The sequence below is a fragment of the Rhamphochromis longiceps genome, linkage group LG20, assembly GCF_057381845.1.
Source record: "Rhamphochromis longiceps isolate RC_006_pf linkage group LG20, R_longiceps_female_GT1.1, whole genome shotgun sequence".
Lineage (NCBI taxonomy): Eukaryota > Metazoa > Chordata > Actinopteri > Cichliformes > Cichlidae > Rhamphochromis > Rhamphochromis longiceps.
This window is the reverse complement of record NC_140576.1, coordinates 20,668,301-20,679,191: the sequence shown is the minus strand read 5'-3', so window position 1 is coordinate 20,679,191 and position 10,891 is coordinate 20,668,301.

The following is a 10,891-nucleotide window of genomic DNA, read 5'->3' as shown; positions in this document are numbered from 1 at the left end:
AAAAACCTTTGTTGTTATACTTCATATTATTAACAGGAACATATTACTGTATTTTCATCCACACACTGTTGAGGGGAGAGAAAAATAAATACATTTGTCATCATCATACAGAGCTTTCCTTTTCAACTTTTGACAATCAATCAATCAAAGCTTAATAGGGCCCAGTTCTACAGTCCAACACTGGTCTCTCAATCTCATGTTGGAGAGCCACGAGCTTCGCCATACTTGCGTTCTGTGATGTTGTCATCTCTTGTGCTCAAGGAGCCGATTTCTGAGAACTCACGGCAGTGTGCCTCCCCGAGATGTCATTCAATTTGCGCCCAGAGATCTTATTCCGAGCTAGCCCTTCCAAGATGTATCCAGTCTGCAGTCAGAGAGCTTATTCTGAGTATTCACAGCAGCCGTAGCCTCTCCAAGATCTTATCCGAGCTAAGCAGGGAAGATAAGGGAGAGGAGAGGAGAAAAAGTGCGACCGCCTTCGCTGCGAGCCAAACTACATAACAGTTTTTAAACTGGGTTGACAGACCAAGTAAAACCAGTGCTATGATAAATATTTTGTACCATGCTTTTTCCAAATACTGTTGTCACATTTAGTGCAAAAAGAAAGAGTAAAAGCTGGACTTTCACAAGCTGAAAATGCTTGCAAACCGAAAAGAACAAAAAACATCGTACCCCCTCTCCTATTGGTGGAAAAATGCACCACATCAGTCAATCCAAAAATATGGCAACACACGCATTTGGTTGCTTAGGAAGAGGGGAAAGTTGTGGCAGTGACAGCTGGGAGAGAGAGCAAGAGTATAGTAAGTGCGTAAGCTAGTTGTATTTTTTGCTTTATGTGTTAAACTCTGAGCTGAGTACTGAATGTCCACGGACCCTGTGCACGAGAAAATGCTAACTTCCTCGTTTGAGACCGGATGTAGGGTTGTACATTTCCGGTAGCTTTACTTTGCGGTCAATCGCTACTGCCAAGATATACTCCAAAATCATGTCCAAAACTCGAAAACGGAAAGATCGCGTTAAGTTACAAAGAGAAGAAGGTGGGAACACTCACCACTGTTTGTCATAAAAAATCTAATGATCAATTTTGACGTTTAAAGAGTTTAGATTGATCAGTTGTTTACATCACTCAATACAAGCAGAACTGCATTACTGCATGCAGATACACATCGTCCACATTCAGAAGCACATCTCTGTATAGTGACTGGTCTTATGATTTAAACAGGCAAATGTTCAGCATTCAAACTACAGGTGAAGAATAGTCAAACCAGATGTTTCCCCGTTATGTTGATATCAGCTAGTCAAGTACACACCTACACAGCATGTTAACAAACTGTGAAAAAGAGCCACACAAAAAATGAATGATTGCTGGTAAGGGTTTCTATACATTAGTATTTACGAAGGGTATGTTGTGACTTGCCTTCAAAATTACAGTGGTCCCTCACTATAACGTGGTTCACCTTTCACCTCGCTGTTTTGCAGATTTTTAGTGCAAGTTTGCATGCTTTTTTTTTTTTTACATCACATTGTGTCCTGCGTCCTGATCGCTGCAGACGATCTCCTCCGTGACGTCTCTCCTGTACAATACAGAATTGCTGCATTGATCGCTAGCAGTGTGACTCTGGAGTGCAGTAGTGTATGTCGATGAAACGTTTTGCACCGTCAAAAAATAAAATTGGCTACTTGATTTCACTGTGATAGTGCTGGCGGAGCGCTGCTGACGTCGACTGAGAAAATTGTCAGGCGGTGGAAGGAATACTTCGAGGACCTCCTTAATCCCACTGACACGTCTTCCGAGGAGGAAGCAGAGTCTGGGGATGAGGGGAATGACCCGCCAATTTCCGGGGGCGAGGTCACTGAGGCAGTTAAACAACTCCTTGGTGGCAGAGCCCCTGGTGTTGATGAGGTCCGCCCGAAGGGGGACCGGAGGGTGTGTTCCAACTACAGGGGGATCACACTCCTCAGCCTCCCTGGGAAAGTCTATGCCAGGGTGCTGGAAAGGAGAGTTCGTCCGCTAGTCGAACCTCGGATACAGGAGGAACAATGCGGTTTTCGTCCTGGTCGCGGAACACTGGACCAGCTCTTTATCCTCTCGAGGATACTTGAGGGTGCATGGGAGTTTGCCCAACCAGTCTACATGTGTTTTGTGGACTTGGAGAAGGCATTCGACCGTGTCCCTCGGGGTGTCCTGTGGGAGGTGTTGCGGGAGTATGGGGTGTCTGGCCCATTGCTACGGGCCATTCGATCCCTATACAACCGTTGCAAGAGCTTGGTTCGCATTGCCGGCAATAAGTCGGACTCGTTCCCGGTGGGTGATGGGCTCCGCCAGGACTGCCCTTTGTCTCCGGTTCTGTTCATAATTTTTATGGACAGGATTTCTAGGCGCAGCCAAGTGGCGGAGGGCTTTCGCTTTGGTGGCCTCAGAATCTCATCTCTGATTTTTGCGGATGATGTGGTTCTGTTGGCTTCATCGGGTGAGGGCCTCCAGCTCGCACTGGAACGGTTCGCAGCCGAGTGTGAAGCAGCGGGAATGAGGATCAGCACCTCCAAATCTGAGGCCATGGTTCTCAGCCGGAAAAGGGTGGAGTGCCCACTCCGGGTCGGGAATGAGTTCCTGCCCCAAGTGGAGGAGTTCAAGTATCTCGGGGTCTTGTTCGCGAGTGATGGGAGAAGGGAGCCGGAGATCGACAGACGGATTGGGGCTGCAGCTGCAGTAATGCAGACGCTGCACCGGTCCGTCGTGGTGAAGAGGGAGCTGAGTGTAAAAGCGAAGCTCTCAATTTACCGGTCGATCTACGTCCCTGCCCTCACCTATGGCCACGAGCTGTGGGTAGTGACCGAAAGAACGAGATCGCGGATACAAGCGGCAGAAATGAGCTTCCTCCGAAGGGTGGCTGGCCTCTCCCTTAGAGATAGGGTGAGAAGTTCGGCCATCCGGGAGGGGCTCAGAGTAGAGCAGCTGCTGCTCCACATCGAAAGGAGCCAGCTGAGGTGGTTCGGGCATCTGACAAGGATGCCCCCTGGGCGCCTCCTGGGTGAGGTGTTCCAGGCATGTCCCACCGGGAGGAGGCCCCGGGGCAGACCCAGGACACGCTGGAGAGATTATATCTCTCGGCTGGCCTGGGAACGCCTTGGTATTCCCCCGGATAAACTGGAGGAGGTGGCTAGGGAGAGGGAGGTCTGGGCCTCTTTGCTTAGGCTGGTGCCCCCGCGACCCGGCCTCGGATAAAGCGGATGAAGATGGATGGATGGATGGATTTCACCTATCACTGGTTATTTTTAGAACATAACACCCGCGATGAACGAGGGACCGCTGTTTACAGATACTGAGAAATATAAAATTTGAATCCCTTTTCTCTTTTGCTCTGAGGCGCGGGGGAAAAATATTGACAAGTCGATGAACATCATTTACAGATATATTGGGTAAATGCCCAAGACATTTATAGAAATGCAAATCGCCGCTTGATTCATTCATTTGCTTAACTTGTTTTGGACCGTAAACAAGGCGCGAATAGGACACCGGAAACAAAGCTCCCCACAGGAGTTTCCGCACCGGAAGTAGCATATGCTAACGTGCACATAGTCTATTGCCATGCCATGTCAGCCCTGTCCCTGTTCCCTGTGTATTTTTAGTTTGCTTACCTTTGCAATCTTTGTAATTTACTTAGAAGTTGGACTAAAGCTGTTTTGAGTTTTATTTGGAGCTTTTGGAGTCCAGGGTTTAAATCCAACTCTGCCAGCCACACAGACAGTGTGACAGCTACAGTAAATACACTTCGAGTGTCACTGCAAAGGCCCTGTAGTACTCAGAGATGGGCAGTAACACGTAACGTGTTACTGTAATCCGATTACTTTTTTCAAGTAACGAGTAAAGTAAGGGATTACTATTGCAAAAGCGGTAATTAGATTACCGTTACTTACCCGTAGGAACGCCGCGTTACTGCGTTACTAAAACCGTGATTTTTTTGCGAGAATGTCTCATGACAGTGACGTAAGCAAGTGCGACGTTCGTGAAAACAGCTGTGTACAGAGCAACAATGGATAATATATCGAGTGCAGGAGAGAGTATGAGCATGCAGCGTTTAAAGCGTGGAAGTACTGACCTTACTTTAAGTTTGATTCCATAAAAATTGACAAAAACATTAGTGTCCGTTGTGCGTGGGAAGAAAACTTCTTTTTACAGCGAAAAAAACCCTAAACTTCCAAGCAAACACAGAGTGCACTACGACATAATGGGAAATTCACAGAGAAACTCGCAGATTCTTCCACTGACCGCTGCGGCACACCTGCACCAGGGTAAACCTCCGCCTACACCTACAGGTGAAAATAGAGCAAAAGGACCGCTGAGTCTTTGACTGCTTTTTTTTTCTGCTGTGTTTTACTTGCATCTATTTGAAAGAGTGAGTGTAAACACACAAAAAATGTGCTGGAATGTGCAGAAAATAGGTTTAAATATTAAACAAATTTCTTCCAGTCAGAGAATGTTGCATATAATTAAATTTTTGCTTGATGCATAAAGTTAAAAGATTAAAACTAATAAAACAAGTTTTAAAAAGGGACTTTTCCATTTGATTACATTTTGTATGATGGATTATGTAGAAAAAGTAGAATTGGGCTGAAAGATCTATTGCTTTATCACCTATTCAGGTTGTAAATCGTGTTTTTAAAAAGTAACTAGGTAACTAATTACTTTTGAAAATAAGTAATCGGTAAAGTAACAGGATTACTTTTTGGGGGAAGTAATCAGTAATTAGTTACTGATTACTTTTTCAAGTAACTTGACCAACACTGGTAGTACTGGTGAGTATTCAGAGTGAAATGAACACCAGTATATAGTTTTTTATAGGAGGAATATCAGAGCTGTAAAATATCAAAATTATGAATTATAGTTAAAACAATTTAATTTTCACCCAAGAGAAGAACTGCATGCAGCACATTCACATTCTTTCTTAACTCTGACTATAAACACACATGCAACTTGTGCATGAAAAAAAGCTATTCTATATATGTTTGTGTGACAACTAATATACGCGTCAAAATATGGGAAAATACGAGTTTAAAAATCAAATGTTTACATATAACTAACTTCTTGTTTTTTTAAAAAACAAGTAACTTTTTTCCCTTTGTATCTGTAATATCTAAAGCAGCTAATTAAAATGTCAACAAGTAAATTAAAATGTGTTCAGTGAAAAGAAATGATCTATTTTGAGTTATACTCACCAAATACTAAAATCAGAATTATAATACTTTATTAATCCCTAAGGAAATTATGTGGTTACAGTTGCTCTAAGACCATAAGAACAGTAACAGACAGAAATAAAATAAATAACACAATATTTTACAAAGTTTACAAAATATGTAGATCAGTCAAAGCAAACCAGTCTTTAGAAGGTCTGAGCAGAGAAATACAGACATACACATCAATGCAATTATGTTAATTATTTATTAGACTTTATAATCTTCGAGCAAATCTTCACCCTCCGCATGATCATTGAACAAACATTGGAATACCAAAGGAAGATTTCTATTAATTTCATTGACTTCGAGAAGGCTTTTGACAGCGTCCACCGGTCGACTCTATGGGCTATCCTAAGCCACTATGGAGTCCCTCAGCAGTTTGTAGATGCCTTTCGTGGTCTCTACTCCAACTCCCGTTGCTGCGTCTGGATGGATGACGGCTGCACAGATTTCTTCAAGATCAACACTTGCGTCCGACAAGGATGCGTGCTATCCCCTTTCCTCTTCCTGTTGGTGACTGACTTCATCATGCGACAATCAGTTGACCAAGCTGGCATTGGTGTCCCCTGGCAAGAAGCGCGTAATCTCACTGACTTGGACTTTGTGTATGACATCGCCCTGCTCGTCTCGACTCAGGAAGACCTCCAAGAGTTGAGCGCGGCCCTGCAGAGGGAGGTGACGAAAGTCAGATTAAGAATCAGCGCCAAGAAGACCAAGGTACTCCGAGTTGGCTATGCACGTGCCCGCGTTCCTGTAATGATCAACCAACAATATGCTGAAGAGGTGGAGAATTTCACATATCTTGGCAGCATCATCTCGAATGACGGGATCTCTGACTGAGATGTCGACGTCACAGTAGGGAAGGCTGTCTGTGTCCTGCGATGTCTCCAACCTATTTGGAACTCGACCTCCCTGAATGTTAGGGTCAGGATCAGACTATTGAACTCTATCGTCATTCCTACTGCACTATACGCTAGTGAAACCTGGTGCTCAACAAATGCAATTACTTGACACCTGAACGCGCGTCAACAATGCGGCCTGCAGCCAATCCTGAGAATTTCCTACCGGGACCGAATTTCAGGGCCCTCAAAGCGCTTTACAAAGATTTATCTTTCTAATGATTTTCTGTGTCAGTGAAACACATACATGTATTAATACTCACATCAGTATAGCACCTGTAGAACCCACTGTGGAGGAACTACTCATGGTAGGACCAACATCAGGTATATGCCACAAAATTAAATGTTCTTTGTATATTATAACAATAGTAAAACTGACTCTAAGTTTTCACTAGCAGGACTTTGATTGTAACAAACTCATTTTTGTTTTAAAAGTTATTGCTGGTTAACCACTTTCACTGTGTATAAAGGGTGGAATATGTAGGTCCAGGAAGAAGTGAGCAGCATTCTAAATGCTGTGTACGCTATTTACTGTCCCACAAAATGAAAGGCTAGGCAGGTCATTACTGTGCTGAATATAGAGCTTCGATTAGCTGGAAGCTCAAAGCTTTAATTTAATTTGATTAAATATATTTTCAATGCTTGCAAACATGGTAGACACCATTGGGATTACTGCTACACTAACGCTTGGGTCTGTGTAGATTCCCCTGACTGTAGAAACTACATCATCCTGTCCACGATCCTATCCTTCGTAGTGGCCGAGGCTGTAATGTGCTGGTAATATTACTGATGACACACTTCCAACAGAGCAGCCACACTACTGGTAATAAAAACATCCCGTACATGCATTTTCATATAGAAGTGAAAACATCGTGATTGTATATAAAATATACATAGAAATATAAAATATGTTCTGCTTTTTGGCTCTTTGTACAGGACAACACCATTTCTGAAAGTAGGCAAAATGAGTGGGTATATGAAGTGAGGACACCAACTGTAACAGACAGAGTTTCCCCTATGGAGGAGGTTTAAGATGGTCACCAGGCTGCTAACCTTTCTATGGACATTTTTAAAACACTTTCATAAACACTTCACTAGAATACTGACAACTGGTAATAGTAAAAAAAAAAAAAAAACCTAAACTGCAGGAAGGCATGTTTTTGACCCTTTACTTATATAAAAGGACACAAGCATTAACAATAATGTTTCTGGGATATTAGAAAGTATAATATAGTATATTATATAAGCACAATACAGTACACAGGTGAGAAAATACATGTTGTCATGTCCAAAAAGTGTAATGTAGTGTAAACTGTGTGTTTACTCTCATCCAGTAAACTAAATTTTAGATCACTTTGATTTATATGACACCAAATCACAACTGTTTTGAGAGTCTCAAAAGTAAACACATCATTTTGGGTACAAGGGCTGTTTTAAATTCTGAGGTGAAAATAGTTTCAGTCAATTACTATCTGAAGTCTAGAACCCACTTTCCTCCCTTGAGGTGCTCTTCCAGTCCTTTATAGCAGCTGCTGCTTATTTGTGAGTCTCTCTGCATTTGGTTTTGCATATAGTATTTGAAAACTGTTCTGTTGGGTGTGACCATGGAAGAATATCCCAATCTTGGGTTGCTTGTGCAGTATGCTTTGGGCCACTGCCCATTTGCACTGTCAATAGTTATAAATGTTATATATAAGCACATTTTGTAATTCTACAGAAATATGTTAGCTACTGTTGTCACATTAACCCCCCCCCCCCCCCCCCCCCCCCCCACCGCCACCACCAACAAAATTTTGTTATGACTTCAGTTACTCTACAAACTGAATATCAATTTTCAACTGTAATATCAATTTTCGTCTACTTCATGCCCTCTCTCTTTTTAAAGACACGGATAGATGCTTTGGGTCATGACTTTTCCCCCCTGTGTGTAACACAAAAATTACAGTATGAATGCCTGTGTTGGATTAATTGTAGCTTGTAGTTAAAATGTGTGCTTGTACTGATATAGCAACTTGCTACTGAGTTGCGCTCTTAAAGTGCTTTCTAGTACCACTAAGTCTCATTCACCCAATAACTGTAGCTCTTTCTAACATTTGCACACACACTGACAGAAATACATGGACCCAACTCAGGGTCCCTGACTCCTCTGGTCCATGTGCTGATCAGTAGACAACCCAGTCTACCACCTGGACCACTGCTACCTACTTCTAAATAAATGTCAGTTTTGCGTATTTTAAAACGCACCTAAAAATAACTAAGGGATTAGGGTTAGGCGATTTTCAACTATGAGAATGCATTTTTGCAATCAATATATTTTAGATGTACCGATTTGCCACTATAGGCCTGCTTAGTCATGCACAGATATCTTTTTAGCATTTGTGGAATTTTAATTTTCAAATCAAAATAAGCTTTAGCAATTTTCTGTAATTTCTATATTTGCATTTGAAATAAACTTTAAGTAACGTCTTACTCACTAATAGTGAGTAAACAGGACTTTGTGCTCTGGTGCATTTTAAGTTGCTGTGAAGAACTGATAATCCAGGGCAACATCCAGATCACACCGCATTCACAGAACGCAGACTCCCAGCCCCATTACCACAGGCTCGAGATAAATGATCAAAACGTGCCAGTGAATAAAACTGGATTCATTCATTTTTCTTCCTTTTCATTTCTCTTCAGTGTCTGGTTCCTTGTTTTTAAAGTTAAAACAAAATGCTAAATTGAGGCTAAATTCAACTATTTTCAATAAATTGCTCCAACAGTCTGATACAAAGCCTAGATAAACTTCAAGTTTCAAGTTTATCCTAGTTGTTACAATACAAACATTGTGCTAAATGTACCAAATAGATCTCATGCAGACTGGAGATGTTATTCAACCACTCATCGTTACACTGTCCACTTTTACTCCTGTGAAAAATTGCTCAATGAATGGGCACTACAGACAGCTATTTAGCCAACAAAATGCATCTTACATGGTAAATCTGTGTTGCTTGATCAACAAAATGGCAACATTGATCCCAGAGGTGGCTCTCAGCCTCATGAAGGTCTCATGCTCTGCTGGCCTGTGAGCTGGTCTTGTTCTCGCTGTAATCGCCTGTGAAAAAACAAGTTAGCAATGCTTTCAACAGAGAAAAACTATTCCAGCACCAGTAATAAATATCTGACCGTAGGAAATTAGCTATGTTTCCAGCTTTAACTTTTGGAAATCTTTTTACTCTTTCTGATTATGCTCTGTATGACGGATTTACATATTTCCTCTTATATACAATAACCTACAAAAGGAACAGTGGAACGAGATGTTTGAATTCTGTATAGATGGCTTAAATCTTTTTACTCTTCATCACCTCAGTGTTACTTCAAGTGCTACATCAGTGTTTGCCATCACTGTGGTCTGCGTAAGTTCATCCTGCTGGGGACCTTCCAGGCCCAGTGAGATGTTCTCTGTGGTTCCTTGTACAAGTTTGAACTAAGCTGTCAGCCACACATCTGGTTTTTTTTGGCACACTGCAGTGGAACGCTCAAACCCAATGCCTGTTACACACCATAACCCTGTATCAAATGTCCACATATAATCTTGATTACAGACGTTTGGTCAGTCGTCCCCCTCCCCGCACAACTTGAAAATGGATATTGAAATTGTATGGAAATAATTTCCTTCAGCTGAAATTGGATTAGTGTTTGGGCTAACGTTTATGTTTCACTTGTTTAGTGAAACCTCCATGCTTTCAGACACAGAAGCAAAAAGACAGCAGCCAATTTAGTCGCATAATTCTGTCTGTTTATGGAACATCCTGTCAAACAGCTAAGATAAGAAAATAAGTTATGTGTATTTGTAACCATATTTGTGATGGAAAATGGACTTTTTACTTTGACACCCTGTCTCAAATCTAGTCAAATATACATTTTTTTCAGTTTTGCTCTAAAATCTTCTTACAGTAGTGAATTCTGTGAAATGATCTGCTGATAGCTGGCCATGTCCCTGCAGCCTCCAAATAGGCCATGAAGGGGACGCTTGCTGTTGCACTGGACTTCAGGTATTTATGTCTCTTACATTGTAAAGTAGTGAAAGAAAATGTTTGAAAACATGAACAGATGGGCAAAAACACTGGTATATTTTAAAACTATTTTCTGTTGTTGTTGACATATATTTAAGCCCATGTTGCTTAAAGGCTTGGGACTTTTGCTGTTTGGTGAACTGGGGCCTTGTGAGGCAGGCACATCATTTTTCATGGCTCAGTCATCAAGATCGATTAAGTGAAACCAATCGACACACTGCATGGTAAATGAGTGCTGCTACTTTCATGTGGCTCACACAGACTCTTTTCTTTTTGGTATTTGTGAAAGCGAGCCAGATCTAACTGATTATTTCAAAAATAAGCAACAAATCTATCACATGATGTAGAGGCTGCAAAACAGCGTATCAGCAGAGCACATGCTAGACAGTAGGAGCTCATCAGTAGCATTTCAGTTGTCATTCTACTCTGCTGCATCTCTGCTTGATTACCTGAGAGCATTTTATAGAAGATGTAAGTTTAACTTACCAAAAAATTATGTATTTTATTAAATGTTTGTAAACAAAATGATAGTTGGGTATTTTTAGTATAGACGCACTGATAGTAGTGCGTTCAACTTTTCATTCCATAAATTCGGACAATAAAGAAATTAAATACTTTTCCTCTCCTGTCTTTTTAAGCATGCCTTCCAACGTAAAATTAGTCTTTAGTCTTAAAGGTTGCTATCAATGTTTTTTGTTCCTG